We start from the raw sequence: 16374 nt of genomic DNA, 5'->3' as shown, positions 1-16374 counted from the left end.
AGCCCGCCATAGTATTTTTTAAGGCACATATGCCATAGTTCAATGGACTTTCACAAAGTGAACCATCATGTAACTCACAACCAAATCAAGACATAGAATGTTATGAGCCCCCAAAAGCCCCCCTGTACATCTTTAGACACTAATAAATCTCAAAGTAAGTACTATCCTGACTTCTACTTGATACAATATTCTTGATTGCTTTTATACTTTATACAAACAAGAGGTAACAGAGTTAAAGGCTTAGCTCAAGTGATAACAAGCCTGCTTAGCAAGCATGAAGCCCTGGATCCAATTCTCATTGTCACAGAAGAAAAGATGGGTAGAAATAATACATTAGTATTTTTTGGGGGGGTCCGGTTATGGGGCCTGAACTGTGGGCCTGGGCGCTGTCCCTCAGCTCTTCAGCTCAAGGCTAGCATTCTACCACTTGAGCCACAGAGCCACTTCCAGCTTTTTTCTTTCTGCTTATGTGGTGCTGAGGAATCGAACCCAGGGCCTCAGGCATGCAAGGCAAGCGCTCTACCACTGAGCCACCTTCCCAGCCCAATACATTAGTATTTTTGTGAATGGTTACTCCACTTAATTTAGGCATCTGAGAAGTAGGCATGATGCTGCATGTAGGTGGCTCCCTCCCATTGCTATATTCCATTCCGGATTCTAAATGGGCCATCATTGATTGATCCATACTATGGCTGATGAGCATTTGGCTAGCTTGTAGAGGTTAGCTGTGAACATAAGTATGTATTTTTGTTAGGTATGAATCAAAGTAGTGTTTTAATTCTACAAAGGTATGGTTAAAACATCTCCTTTTAGAATATGTGTTCAGCTTCATAGGCAATGAGATCTTTTTTCTGTCTCTGATGTTAGGAAGGCTGCCAGTAAAATTTCAGATACAAAAAGGTTGGATGGATTTATGGATTGAGAGCCTTAATTCAAGAATATGAGAAAATAATTTTATTATTATGATTGTTTTGGCCGAGCTACACTTTCAGCCCTTTGTGCTTTGGTAATTTTTCAGATAATGTCTCATGATTTTGCAAAGACTAGTATTGGACCATAATCCTCCTATCTACGCCTCTCAAATTACTGGAGCTACAGCCATGTACTACCATACTTGCATACTTGGCCCAGAAATTAACTTTTTTTTTTTTTTTTTTTTTGGTTGTGGGGCTTGAACTCTGGGCTTGGGCGCTGTCCCTGCACTCTCAGCTCAAGGCGAGTGCTCTACCACTTGAGCCACAGCACCACTTCCAGTTTTACTAGTGGTTTATTGGAGATAAGAGTCTCATGGACTTTCCTGCCCGGGCTGGCTTTGAACCGCGATCCTTAGATTTCGGCCTCCTCAGTAGCTAGGATTACAGGCCTGAGCCACCGGTGCCCAGCCCAGAAATTAACTTTTTAAACTGTACCTTATTTCTACTCCCCCACTCCATTCTTTTCTTGCTCAACACTTCAGTTCTAGAGACAAACAAGATGCTGGGGCCAACACATGCTGAGACACCCTCTTTGCTGCCCTGAACAGTGTATAAGCTGAAGAAAAATTGCCTAGAAAATCAATATTGCCAAATATGATTTTTCTTCTTTTTCTTTGCCAGTCCTGGGGCTTGAACTCAGGGTCTGGACACTGTCCCTGAGCTTCTTTTGCTCAAGGCTAGCACTCTACCACTTGAGCCATAGTGCTACTTCCAGCTTTTTCTGTTTATGTGTTACTGAAGAATCAAAGCCAGGGCTTCATGCATGCTAGACAAGCACTCTACCACTGAGCCACATTCCCAGCCCAGTAGCTTTATATTTATATGAAAGCCAAGAAATAAATTATGCATTCATCACAGATGAGAAAATAACTAAGGGTTGTACCCAAAGAAATCAAGTATGAACTGGATTAAGTATAACTGCAGGGTTGGAGGCATAGCTAAAAAGGTAGAGCACTTGCTCTAGCAAGCATGAGACCTCTAGTTCAAACTCCAAAAGACTCAAAAAAAGAAGTAGGGCTGTAGGAAATCGCTGAGGTGGTACGGCACCTGTTTAGTGAGTGGGAGACCTAGAATTCAAGTGCTAGGCCTGACTCTTCTCCCCTAGAAAGTGTAAATAAAGCATAGTTACCATTTTGTGGAGCAAACTTCTTAAGGCTTTTTGGTTTTTGTTTATTGCAGTGCTGGGGATCAAACCCACACGTCACTTGTGCCAGGCAAGAGCTCTACCTAAGCCAGATCATCAATATTCCTCCTAAATCTTATATAATGCTAACTCTAAACCCATTTATGATTGACATAAATTATATCATGCCAGGGGGAAGGATTTTAAATAGAAAGTTGTCAGAATGAGAGTCAAAATCCTACAGCATAAATTCACCAACAAGGGATTGCTGTACAATCGTAAAAACCCATAGCATCCAATTTATTTATTCTCAATAATAAAGCATATAGAGTCATAATCTTTCTTGGACCTTAATTTTTCATCTGTAAAAGTATAGTACTAATTTGTCTTCTTACAAAATTAATTCCTAGCAACATTGCGTATGTACTCCCAATTTGTTACTGATTATGGCGCCCTCGTGTGTGTCTTTGTTGTAATGTTTTAGGTATCTGAAAATAGTATTTATCTCAGGATCTCCCATTTAGGACAGTAAATGTCAAGAGTGTGCTTAATCCTGCCAAAGTTCATTACCAAACTTTTATATTTTTTTGAGAATCTCCATCTTATGATCCTACTGCCTCAGCTTCCTGAGTGCTGGGATTAAAGATATGTATCACGTTTGCCACTATCTAATTTTTTACATGACAGTTTTATTCTAAAACAATGAAGCTATTATTTTTGTTTATATTTCAATTTAATGACTTAAAAGATTATTTCCCTTACAACTTCTATAATACACTTTCTATTATTTTATTTTCATCCAAGGACTGATTCTCAGTTTTTCAAAAATACTTCTAGTTCTTTTGATCATTGTAAAGAGGTTTCTTCATACTCAAAAAGACCACATTGGGTTTGCTGCCTGTGGCTTACACGTAATCCTAGAAACTCAGTAGGCTGAGATCTGAGAATCTCAGTTGAAGCTAGCTCAGGCAGGAAAGTCCATGAGACTCTTATCTCCAACTAACCACTAAAAACTCAAGTGGTAGAGCACTAGCCTTGAACAGAAAAGCTGAGACAGCATTCGGCCTCTGAGTTCAAGCCCCAGGACTGGACTGGTACACACACACACACACACAGAGAGAGAGAGAGAGAGAGAGAGAGAGAGAGAGAGAGAGGGAGGAGTCGGGGGGGCAGGTTGGAAAGAACCAAAAGGGAATCTAATTTTAAAATAACAACAACTAGCTGGGCATCGGTGGCTCACACCTATAATCCTAGCTATTCAGGAGGCTGAGATCTAAGGACTGCAGTTCAAAGCCAGACTGGGCAGGAAAGTCTGTGAAACTCTTATCTCCAATAAACCACCAGAAAACTGGAATGGTGCTGTAGTTCAAGTGGTAGAGCGCTAACCTTGAGCTGAATTGCTGAGGGACAGCACTCAAGCACAGAGTTCAAGCCCCACGACCGACCAAAAAAAAAACAACTGGGTAAATATCACATTCTTTAAAACTCTATTCATATTTTAATGGAATTCATCCATTGAATATTTCCTCAGCCCCATCATGTACCAGGAAACATCAAACTGGAGAGATACACAGTTATTAAAGATAAGCAAAAAAGTACTTTATTTTTTCCCTTTTGTAAAACAATCTAGTAGTATCTGTCTTACTCAAGAGAGCTGCTGTAAAAATCTAATAATATGACATATATAACCACATGTTTTAAAGGGTGAGCTGTTATTAAAATGTTTGCAAAAGAAACCTTGGTGATCCCAGGCTTTGATCCAGGGATTGACCCTTAAATCTGAAGTTCTGCTGATTTTTTTTAATTTAAAATCTTCAATAGGTGAGAAAGTGGGAAGACAGAATTATGTCACCTAAGAAGTCTGAACTATTTTTCATTGCTCCTTATGTGCTTTCTCGGGGCAAGACTTGGCATGGCTTGGTTAGGATGACACCAGTTAAGACAAGAGGTCAGACTGGCTATACTGGATTAGCCAGAATGGAACAAAGATTCTACTCTGGCAGAACTCAAGATTATTGCCGACTAAAGTTCCCTGAAACCAGGAACCAACAAACTTTGATGTTCAAGTGCATTGTAGCATAGAAGTGATTCTGAGTGGTTCTGGGATCCTGGACCTGAGGAAAACTGAATAATCCATGGTATCCTCTCATCATAGATTAAAACCCATTTCCTTCTTTCTACCTATTTTTTCTGTCTCCCACACTTCCAATCTTCCCTTTCTGTTTCTCTTTACCCGTGAAGAATACTATACTGTAGCCCAAGGAAAGTTCAATTCCCCACAATTCCTTCTGTCTTTTCTAGGACCCTGTTTAAATGACTGTTTCATATTGTTCAGCTGTGATTGACTTTTTGCCTTTGTCCTGGTTGTGAGGCCTGAGCTTAGGACCTGAGCATGTTCCTTTAGCTTTTGGGCTCAAGGCTAGCACTCTACCACTTGATCCCCAGCTCGACTTCTGGCTTTTTTGGTAGCTAATTGAAGATGAGAGTCTCACAGATTTTCCTGCCCAGGCTGGCTTCACATTGAACTGTGATCCTCAGATCTCAGCCTCCTGAGTACAGAGGATTGCAGGTGTGAGCCACCAAGCCCCATAGACTTTTTAAAGTTTAATACTGCCCTCCCTCTGATTTTGTTAATTATGGAAAAGTTTTATAAAAGTAGATTTAAAAGGACAGTGAATCTTCATGTAGCTATCATCCAGCTTTAACACAGAAGAGAGTAGGTAGTGATTAGATAATCAAATATAACTCCTGAAATAAAAATTGTAATAGTTGAAAATATAAACTCAATGGGAAGATTAATCAGTAGAATAGTTCAGCTGAAAATTAGTAAATATGAAGGTAGTCCAAAAGAGTTACCCAGAAAGTATACAAAGAAATGTCCGGGTACTGGTGGCTCCCACCTGTAATCCTAGCAACTCAAGAGGCTGAGATTTGAGGATCATGGTTTGAAGCCAGCCTAGACAGGAAAGTCTTTGAAACTCTCATCTTCAATTAACCACGAAAAAGCCAGAAATGGAGCTACGGCTCAGGTGATCCTGTGCTAGCCTTGAACAAAAAAAGCTCAGGAACAGCGTCCAGGCCCTGAGTTCAAGTCCCAGCACTGGAACATATATACAAAAAAAGTTAATCATGAAAAAAAGACTATGAGTCACTTATGATATCAGTATAAAGGCCCAATGTATACACTGAAGTTGCAAATGGAAAAAAATAGAATAGGAGAAAGGCTATATCTGAAATATATATTTTCCAAAATTATCAAGACTATAATTAATCTAGAAAAACTCAATATATCCAAACCCTGATGAATAAAAAATAAATCCACACCAATATATATCATAGTCAAGCCACAGAAGAACAAATATAGAGAAATATCATGAACAGCTAGAGAGAAGTAGAGCTTACACACAAAGGAACAAATGAAAATGACACTAAATTTCTTCACAGCAACAATAGCAAAAGAGTACAATACAGGGAAGCAGAGGTGTGGCTCAAATAGTAGAGTGCCAGATTTGAGTGAAAAGCCAAGCAAGAGCATGAGGTCCTGAGTTCAAAGTGCAGTACTGGCACTTCATGTATCTATATATAAATGTCTATATATCTCTATCTAGATCTCTCTAGTTAGATGGATCTATGTATTATATGTGGATATATAATAAAGTTTGAAACAGTGCTGGGCATGTATATCTTGTTCAGCATATAGGAAGTCCTGGGTTCCATATTTAGCACACAAAAAAAGAGAAAAACAGAATGGAATTATTATCATAGAATTATCTCCCAATAAAATTATCTTCCAAGAAAGGTTTTGAGACATCATTTTTTCAAAGACATGATGAGAGATATCAGAAGCTGAAAGGTTAAGCTAAGAGGTCAAATATCTTGAGGTTTTTAATGAGAAATTGTGAGGAAATAGGATTTGTGAACATTTATAGCCTGAGAACACAAAAAGACTAGGAAGACCATAGCTCCAACCACAACTATCAACAACCTCACCTCAAATTTTAATTTCTGGAGCACTTTGGTTCTAATTTGCAGATCTTAGGAGAGGGAACACTCTGCTCCATTTCCTCATGCCTATTAACCCATAAAGACCTTCCCAGGGACCTCAGCTAAAAGAGTCTGAGACATGCAAGTGCATAGTGACCCATGCAATGTCCCCAATATCCTTCCAATAAATCTTTGTACTGTTTACCCATAAAACTTTATCAGCTATTCCTTTAACAATATGACAATACTTCACCACAGGCTGGGGAATATTTAAGGGTCTGGGTTCAATCCTCAGGACTGTCCATACACCCACAAAAAATAATAGAAAAAAATAGAAAAATACTTCACCAAATATTATTCCAATTCTACAGAGCAATTGATTGCAAAATTATACCAGTATGCTCAATCAATGAATATAAGTAAAATAAATTTTTCTAGAGTGTAAAACAATCTTTAAAGACTATAGCTGAAAACAAAACTGTCTATTCACAGATATAACTTTTTGTGTGTGTGTGTGTCGGTCGTGGGGCTTGAACTCTGGGCTTGGGCGCTGTCCCTGTCTTCTTCAGCACAAGACAAGCGCTCTACTGCTTGAGCCACAGCACCACTTCCAGTTTTCTGGTGGTTTATTGGAGATAAGAGTCTCATGGACTTTTCTGCCCAGGCTGGCTTTGAACCATGATCCTCGGATCTCAGCCTCCTGAGTAGCTAGGATTACAGGCGTGAGCCACTGACGCCCAGCTCACAGAATATATCTTATATGCAGAAATTCTAAGTAATCCACAAAAATTTTAGAACTAATAAGTACAGCAATTGTACAGGATTCAAAATCAATAAGCAGACCAATTATAACCAGGTGCTGATGGCTCACACCTGAATTCCTACTTACCCAGTAGCCTGAGATCTGAGGATGCTTCAAGAAATACTAACAAGCCCAGTATGGTAGTGCGAGCCTGTAATCCTAGCAGAGGGTTGAGGCAGGAAAATCTTGAGTACAGGCTGGGCTACATAGTGACATACTGTCTGAGAAAACAAAAACAAAAAAAAATTAACAGGAATGTTCATAGCAGCATTGTTCAGAATAATAAAAGTGAGAACCAAGTCAAATGTCCATTACCTATTGAATGAATAAACAAAATGTGGCATATCTATGCAATGGAATGTTATCTGGTAATAAAACACTGATGCATATGTGAACATGGATAAGACTTGACAGCATGGGAAAGAAGCCAGCCACTTACTTACGATTCCATTTATGTGACATGTCCTGGCTCGGCCAGCCCATGGAAAGTAGGTTAGTGATTGTTAGTGACTAGGGGAATTGGGAAACGGAAGAGGGGCTGCTAATGGATATAGAGTTTCTTTTTTGAGTGAAAGAAAATGTTCTAAATTTATAATGATAAAGATTATATAACCATGTGAACACACTAAGGCCCACTGAATTGTATACTTCAAAGGGAGAATTTTATGCTAGGTGAATCATAAAGCTGTTATGTTAGGAAAACACTCTTGGGGTTTGCTGTCTGGAACACTGAGATGACCTTCAGCATCATGCTGGTAGCAAGAGTAGGAAAAGCAAACATGAGCGACAGCAGCTGCTGCTAAAGAAACCCTAGAAGTCCCACGCACCTCAAATTTTATACTGTCTTGCACTGGGTTGACTTTCCTAGTTTTTGATAATGCTATTTGAGAAGTGAGCACAGGAATGGCTTTTACATTTTATTATAACAGCTAAACTGGGAAATAAACTCACCAGTTGCTCTTTACCAAAGGAAATAAGCTAAAAACAACATAGATGTAAGCAGAGCTTAAATAAACCTTTTCTCAGGAAGATGAATGTACTCCCAGGGAAAGGAGAGTAAGGTAGTAAAAAACAGTTTAAAGTGTTACATTACTTTAAAAGCATTTTGTTTCATTTACTGTAGATGGCAGCGAACATCAGTTTCAAACATACAGTAAATCTATTGGGTAGTAAAAAAGAAATGACATGTTGTTCCCATTTTCATATTGTTCTAACTCATCTCTTTATTGAAAATCATTGTGGGAGTATGTTAAATTTAAATCAAACTGAAGTTAAACTAAAGAGAAGTATGTTCACAAATTATTTTTCATAGTAGGACTGCCTCCTACAGCCTTTATAAAGAATTTTATGGTCTGATATATACATATATGTGTGTAAATACTGAGGTTTGAATTCAGGGCCTTTGCACTTGGTAGGCAAGTGCTCTACAACTTGAATCACATACATAGCCCTTTTGTGCCTTAGTCACTTTGCAGACCAGGGTCTCAGTTATTGCCTTAGGTCTGATTTGGATAGCAATCCTCCTACCTATGTTCCCTGAGTAACTGGAATTAAAAGTGTGTATAACACCCAGCCAATATTTTTTAAAGATTTTTCTTTTTTTTGCGGGGGGGGGGGGGGGTCCAGTCATGGGGCCTGAACTCTGGGCCTGGGCGCTGTCCCTCAGCTCTTCAGTTCAAGGCTAGCTCTCTTGAGCCACAGCAACACTTCCGGCTTTTTTCTTTTTGCTTATGTGGTGCTGAGGAATTGAACCCAGGGCCTCAGGCATGCAAGGCAAGTGCTCTACCACTGAGCAACCTTCCCAGCCTCTTAAAAGATTTTTCAAATTACATACTTTTCCTGGATCTGAACAAATTGGGAGTTTCTTTTCTTGAGAAAACAGCTCTTCATTTTGTGTGTGTGTGTGTTTCTTTTTTTTTTTTCTTTTTTTTGTCAGTTGTGGGATTGAACTCTGGGCCTGGGCACTGTCCCTCAACTCTTCAGCTCAAGGCTAGTGCTCTACCATTTGAGCCACAGCGCCACTTCTGGCTTTTTCTGCTTATGTGGTGCTGAGGAATCAAATCCAGGGCCTCATGCATGCAAGGCAAGCGCTCTACCACTGAGCCACCTTCCCAGCCCCCCAGTTTTCGTTGGTGGTGGTGGTGGTAGTCCTGGGGCTTGAACTCAGGGCACGAGTGCTAGTCTTTGAGCTGTTTCCACTCAACACTATTGTTCTACCACTTTGAGCCAGGACACCACTTCTAGTTTTCTGGTGGTTAATTGAGATAGTCTCACAGACTTTCCTGCCCAGGCTGGCTTCGAACCACGATCCTCAGATCTCAGCCTCTGGAGTTGCTTGGATTACAGGCATGAGCCACCAGCTCCTAGCACTCTACTCTTTAAAAACTGAAAAGCTAAGTGAAGTAAGCCAGGCCCAAAGAAACATAGGTCCCATGGTTTCCCTTATTTGCAATATCTAATATATGCATGAGTCAAGCGGAAAAGGTCAGATAATGTGATGTCAGGAAAATGAACCCTTAGATATGTATTTTAATGTTTTTTTCTTTCATGCATGTGTTTCTAACGCATTTATAAGATTATCTCTTTGTTGCTTTGTATGTCCCTCCCCCACAGTATAACCCCTGCTTTCACTATATTTGATGTCAGTATAACTTGAGGAGGAGACGGGAAAAACCAGTTGTTTAAGGATACAGGTGGACCTGTTGCAACAATGAGAAGTACAAGTTGTCATGTCCAAAACGAGCTTTACAACGTCGGTGCGGGGGGGGGGGGGGGGGGGATGGGGGGGGAGGAAGGATTGGGATTGGGGGGGAGGGGGGAGGCTGGGAAGGGACGTGAAGGGTAAACAAAAGGAGGAGGATGCAATGCTTGGTAAGAAATGTACGCATTATCCTGCCCATGTAATTGTAACCCCTCTGTACAGTATGTTCACAAATAAAATAAAATAAATAAAATAAAAACTGAAAAGCTAACCGGGTTCGGTAGCTCATACCTACTTGGGAGGCTATGATCCAGAGGATGACCATTCAAAGGCCACCCCAGGCAAAAAGTTGACGAGACACCATCTCAACCAATGAAAATCTGAGCAAAGTGGAATACATTCCTTTGTCCCAGCTACATGAAAACGTAAATAGAAGGATCATGGTCAGGCATTAATGTGATAGCCTATCTCAAAAATAAAGCAAAAAGGGCTGTTGCCTTGCAAGCATGAGGCCCTGAGTTCAAACTGCAATAGCAGGGCTGGGAAAGTGGCTCAGTGGTAGAGTGCTTGCCTTGCATGCATGAGGCCCTGGGTTCCATTCCTCAGCACCACATAAGCAGAAAAAGCTGGAAGTGCGCTGTGGCTCAAGTGGTAGAGCACTATCCTTGAGCTGAAGAGCTGAGGGACAGCACCCAGGCCCAGAGTTCAGGCCCCACGACTGGCAAAAAAAAAAAAAAAAAAAAAAAAAAAACTGCAATAGCATAAAACAAACAACAGCAAACAAATAAACTAGAGCTCCAGGCCAGCCTGGTCTACTCAGTGAGACCTTAACCCCAAAATAAAATCAAAAAGAGCCACAGACAACTAAGTCTTTAAAAGGCCCTCTTATTTTAATACTGTCAATTTCTACCAAATGTTCTATCTATACTGCCCTATTTTTGTTGGTGTCGTGGCAAATTTCAAGATATTCTTCAGTCTTTATCTCAAATTTAATGAAGTGTTTCTTGTCTAACAAAATTAAAGGCTTCTATTACTTCTATTGCAGCTCAAACAATCTTCAATTATAGTGTTTAATCCAGTATACTGTAATTATGGGTTTTTTCATACCTGTCTAATCACTTATGTTTCACTTTGGGATAGGGACTACATCTTTATTATCTATCTTTTCAATATCTAACACAATTCTTCACAGGAAGTATTTAGCAAATGCTTTTTGAATAAATTAAAATTGAAATGTCCATTTCCAACATTGCAGATGCCAATAGAAACTTTATCAGAGAACAGTCTATCACCAAAACAAATCTCAGTTGGGTGCTCTTACTCAAATATGTTACCTTTTTAAAAAGTGTTACTTTTGCCCTGCGCCAGTGACTCACTCCTTTAATCCTAGCTACTCAGAAGGCTGAGATCTGAGGACCATGGTTCAAAGCCAGTCTAAACAAGAATGTCTGTGAGACTCTTATCTCTAATTAACCAGCAAAAAACTGGAAGTGGCACTGTGGCTCAAGTGGTATAGTGCTCGCCTTGAGCTGAAGAGCTCAGGAATAGCACCCAGGCCCAGATTTCAAGATCTAGGGATGGACAAAAAAAAAGTTGCCTTTTTAATCATTATTTGAGTGAACAGTACTAATGAGCTCTCCATATGTAGAGATATACCTTTAACTGTTAACTGTTACAAATATGTTTAAATAGGGATATAAACATTACATTAGGTATACTAAATTTACAAGTATATCAAATGTTTTAAAAGTATCAGTGTACTAAAACATTTGTGCTTCATTGTGGCTATACCTGGATTAGGGGATCTTTTTTTTCTTAAATTCTTATAATTTAAACGGTTTTAGGCTGGGAATGTGGCTTAATGGTAGAGTGCTTGCCTAGCATGTACAAAGCCCTTAGTTCCATTGTTCAGTACCACATACACAGAAAAAGTTAGAAGTAGCACTGTGGCTCAAGTGGTAGAGTGCTGGCCTTGAGCAAAAGAAACTCAGAGATAGTGCCCAGGCCCCAGGACAGGCAAAAAATGTTTTAAATTCACATAGCTTCATATAGCTGGAGTGGCAATATACAAAGAAGTCTCTGCAAAACTAACTACAGCCTGGGCTGTAGTTAGTGGTAGAGCGCTTGCCTTGCATGCATGAGGCCCTGGGTTCGATTCCTCAGCACCACATAAGCTAAAAGAAAAAAAGCCGGAAGTGGTGCTGTGGTTCAAGTGGTAGAGTGCTAGCCTTGAGCTGAAGAGCTGAGGGACAGCACCCAGGCCCAGAGTTCAGGCCACACGACCAGACCCAAAAAAAAACAACAACAACTAACTACAGCCCAAATTTGCCCCTCGGGGCAGTAAGTGCCCCAGATATCTAATTTGTTAAGATGCTTAGAAAGCTCAGAAGAGAGGAAGGAAAGGAAGAAAAGGGAAAGGAAGAAAAAGAGTTCTAAAAGAACAGTTTTGGGTAAAACTCAACCTGCTCCCGGAATTCCTAGGAATAACTGACCAATGTACTTGTGGCCACTAAATTTGTTTTTGATGCCAATTTGGGGCCTAAGTGCTAGCCCTGACCGCCCCAAAAAGTCTTCAGACAGCACTTTATCATTTGAGCCACAGCTTCACTTATAGCTTTTTGGTGATTAATTAGAGATACGAGCCTCATGGACTTTCCTTCCAGACTATCTTTGAACCATGAGCCTCAGATCTGAGCCTCCTGAGAAACTAAGGTTACAGGTGTGAGCCACCAGCACCTGACTCTAAGTTATTTTTTTACATTTTTGAGCTCACTTTTATCTGTTTAAATTGACATTTGTGGAATGTCTTACTTTAAAACGTGTATGTGGACATCTTTAGGATAATTATTATAAAATTAATGTAGAGACACTCTCCTCTCCTGCTGCCACCTCTAAGAAAACTTGCTTTCCAAGTTCTTGAAAACTAGTTAGATCTTGAGATCTAGTTTGATCTCATCCAGGTCTAATTAAAATGTAGGCATCCAAGAATTAACTCTGAAATTTAGGACTGAAGGGAGAAAAAAAATTCTTTTCTTTCTCTCTTTTCTTTCCTTCTTTCTTCCTTCCTTTCTCTCTCTTTCTCTCTCTCTCTCATTCTTTCTTTTTGACAGTAGTAGGGTTTGAACTCAGGCTCTTTTACTTATGACTGGTGCTCTACCACTTGAGCCACACCTGTAGGCCAGCTTTTTGTTGGTTATTCTGAAGATGGAGTCTGGTGTACTTTTCTGTCCAGATCTTCTGAACTAAGGTTCTGCAGCTCTCAGCCTCTGCCTGAGTAACCAGCTTTACAATCACGAGCCACTGATACCCAGTAGACATTCTATTGGTAAGTGCATTTTGAATTCAACTAACTTAAAATTGGATCAATTAACAAAGGTGGGTCTTATAAATTGTTTTGCATCCAGAAATAGCTTAAGAATGATGTTTGCCTGAATTCAAAATTTTACACTCAAAATGCAAATTAGAAAGAAATAGAAAAGAATCAGCAAGCAGAAAAAACATAAGAATGTATGGGAACATGTTTTTGTAAAAAGAAAGTTAAAAGGAAAAGGAAATGCTTTTGAATGAGGAAGGATTTTTTTGTAAAGTAAATTTTCTCCTAAAGGATTGTTGTGTCAATTCCAAAACTGTTTTTTGAATTTTTAATCACAGCTATTCTAAGTTTTTGTCATTTCCAGCCTGACCCTTCTCTAGATTATATACATGCAGCCAAACATGGAAAATGACTGTAAAAGTATTAATTTGTAAAAATTATTTAGCATTTTATTTGCTTTTGTTGGTTTTGGTTTTTTTTTTTTTCAGATAATATTTTGTTGTTGGTGGTGTTGTTTTTCTTTTTGATTCCAGTCCTGGGGCTTGAACTCAGGGCCTGGGCACTGTCCCTCAGCTTTTTCACTCAAGGACAGTGCTCTACTACTTTGAGCCACAGCACCATTCCAGTTTTCTGGTGTCCAATTGGAGATAAGAGTCTCATAGACTATCCTGACTCAATCCTCAGATCTCATAGTGGCTAGGATTACAGCCTGAGCCACAAGCATCCGCTCCAAAGTACAACTTCTAACAATAGTAACTTAAGCAGATCTTTTGAGATATTAGGACACTATCTACAGAATAGACAGAATTAGACTTAATGATGTCCAGCCTAAGGCCTACTCCTCCAGAGCTCTTTTGTTACTTAATTGGCACTCCCACCTGAACTGTTGCTTCCCTCTGATATGGGAATAAAGAATCCTATCCAGGAAAACCTCATCTTAGTGATGAGAGACCAGAATTGCAACACTGTTGAGACAGTTTGGAGGAAAAGTGCTCAGAAAAGGGTGAAAGTTGTCAGACTCCAAATGGAATCACTTATATCAAACTTCCGAAAGTAACTCTTCTACCTGGGCTGGCCTCAAATCATAAACCTCTGTTCTCTGCCTCCTAAGTAGCTAGGATTACAAGTGTGTGCTACCAGTGCCTGGTCCAAATTTATCTTTTGAGTAGTCTATGCTCAAGTAGTTACTTAAAAGAGGATACCCAAATGTATTCTTCTCCTGATTTATGTAACTGTAACCTCTTTATAATAACAATGTAAAAAAAAAGAAGATCGCCTGAATAATTTGACTGTCTTCTGTGATTCTCTCTTCCCAGCTTTATAACAGTAGGGGTTTTTTTTAGTTTAAGAAGTATTTTTGGCTTATATATTTCAACCATTATCTCTTTCTCACATATTAGCTTATCAAAGCCGAGAAACCTGCAAGAGCCAATTAGCCAACACCTAATTCCCAAAGCACTGAAAAACGTTCAAACAAGTGGAAATTGTAACAGATGTTTAAAAGCTGCTTTTTGGTGAAAAGCCCCAACTACTTACTTGGATGCACAAGCTAACTAAAAGCTTGTCAATCCAGCCTCTTTGTTATATCTGTGTCAATCATTCTAAGCCATTCACTTCACAGTCACCTTGGAATCTAGGAAAGGACAGGACTGATTGATAACATCTTTATGACAAGAGATGGAAACAACGGTCTGGCAGGACCAAATGGACACACACCAATGAGGACAGTTACTTACACAATGAGGCTGTACCTTGGAGCAAGAGGGATCATCTCATAGGAACCAGATATTACTCTCAATTGATGACAGAGATAATAAGATCTCTGGAACTTCAGAGAATAAAGACTGAGAGCATGGCTAAACCCATGATCCCACATGACCATCCTGAGACAATAGACTATCAAGACCACCTGCCACCACCTCTGACCACCAAGATACACTTTTGACAGACTGTTTAATAACTGCATATCTTTCTCCCTCAGCACCCAGCTCTTTCTCTACATAAACTTATGCTCATGTCTGTATCCTGAAGATGGCTGAAGTGCTTTGCCTCTTCCCACAGCTGTTGACACCATGTAATAACTCTCCTTCCTTTGCTTTTCATCATTATCTCTTTATTTGGATTATAGGGGTCAGTGGCCAACCCTGACACAGAATCTCAGGGTTTGCAACTAAAGCCTAAAACTCCATGTTCAGCATATTTAGACTAATCAGTGGTTTCATCTGTTATTGATATGGAAGAAAATAAGGTACAACTTTATAGCTGAGTCCCAAAAATCACACCAGCAACTTTGGGAAGGCATTTGTGAACGGTGTTAAATGAGGCAGTAATCATTAAAATCTAAAGCTTACTGAATCAGAACTGGGGTAGGGATCCATCATGCATTTTAAAATAAGCGTCCCCCCCCTCCTCCCCCCCAGGAGCTGGGAAAGTGGCTCAGTAATAGAGTGCTTCACTTGCATTCATGAGGCTCTGGATTCAATTCCTCAGCACCACATAAACAGAAAAAGCCAGAAGTGGCGCTGTGGCTCAAGTGGTGGAGTGCTAGCCTTGAGCTGAAGAGCTGAGGGACAGCACTCAGGCCCAGTTTAGGCCCCACGACCAACAAAAATAAATAAATTAAAAATAAGCCTCCACCTGGTTCAGGAATCAAGATGCAGCTGAAGTTTTCAGCACTGCCTGCTAAGTACCACTGCAGTGACTCCTACTGTGACTGGACGCCCAGGTCAGGCAGGGGTCAGGCCTCATCCATAGGTGTGTGTCTCATTCATACCTCAGAATTAATATGAACAGGTGAAGTTTCTTCATGAATTTGTTGTGACTGGTATGCTTGCTATTATAGCCAAATGTAAATGTTACTATGGTTACATATTTATATAACCTCACTTATATACTTATGAAGTTGTTTCCATCAGTCACTTAAAAATATTTCTTCCAAGTGTCAAGGCTCAAGCCTGAAATCCTAGTACTCATGAATTTGAGATCTGAGGATTGCAGTTCAGAGCCAGCTTGGGCAGAAAAGTCCCTGAAACTCTTATCTCCAATTAATCAGCAAAAATCTGGATGTGGAGCTGTGGCTCAAGGAGTAGAACACTAGCCTTAAGCAAAAAAGCTCAGGGACAGTGCCCAGACCCTGAGTTCAAGCTCCAGGATGGACTCTCTCTCTCAAGATAGATAGATAGATAGATAGATAGATAGATAGATAGATAGATAGATAGATAGATAGATAGGAGATATGTATATATAAACATGTATATTAATTTAAAATTTTATTTAAAAACTTAGAAATCTATCAGCCTAAGTTTTTTAATAAAAATGTAACAAGTTTTAACTGGACAGTCAACTCACAATGTGTGTTTGCAAATTCATCTTTTCTAGTGAGGAAAGGCACAGCCAGTCCTCACCTCGGGTAGTTTATTACCTCACATGAAACGATTCCATTTCTAGAACTGCCTTCACCTCTTTGAGCACAATGTA

At 39.7% G+C, this 16374-nt stretch overlaps 1 long non-coding RNA gene across 1 annotated transcript in view; it reads right to left on the bottom strand.

Annotated features, from left to right (window-relative positions):
* LOC138830612 (uncharacterized) overlaps positions 1-16290 on the bottom strand; it is a 76411-nt gene extending 60121 nt beyond the window's left edge. The window contains exons 1-2 of the long non-coding RNA XR_011373041.1: positions 16246-16290; positions 6971-7104 (exon numbers count right to left, since the gene is read on the bottom strand). This is a non-coding gene — a long non-coding RNA (uncharacterized lncRNA). The remainder of the gene's footprint in view (positions 1-6970; positions 7105-16245) is intronic.
* Positions 16291-16374: the final 84 nt, after the last annotated feature.

This window comes from Dipodomys merriami, unplaced genomic scaffold (genome assembly GCF_024711535.1).
Source record: "Dipodomys merriami isolate MVZ:Mamm:240054 unplaced genomic scaffold, mDipMer1.0.p SCAF_19, whole genome shotgun sequence".
NCBI lineage: Eukaryota > Metazoa > Chordata > Mammalia > Rodentia > Heteromyidae > Dipodomys > Dipodomys merriami.
This window is presented reverse-complemented; position numbering and strand designations above follow the sequence as displayed.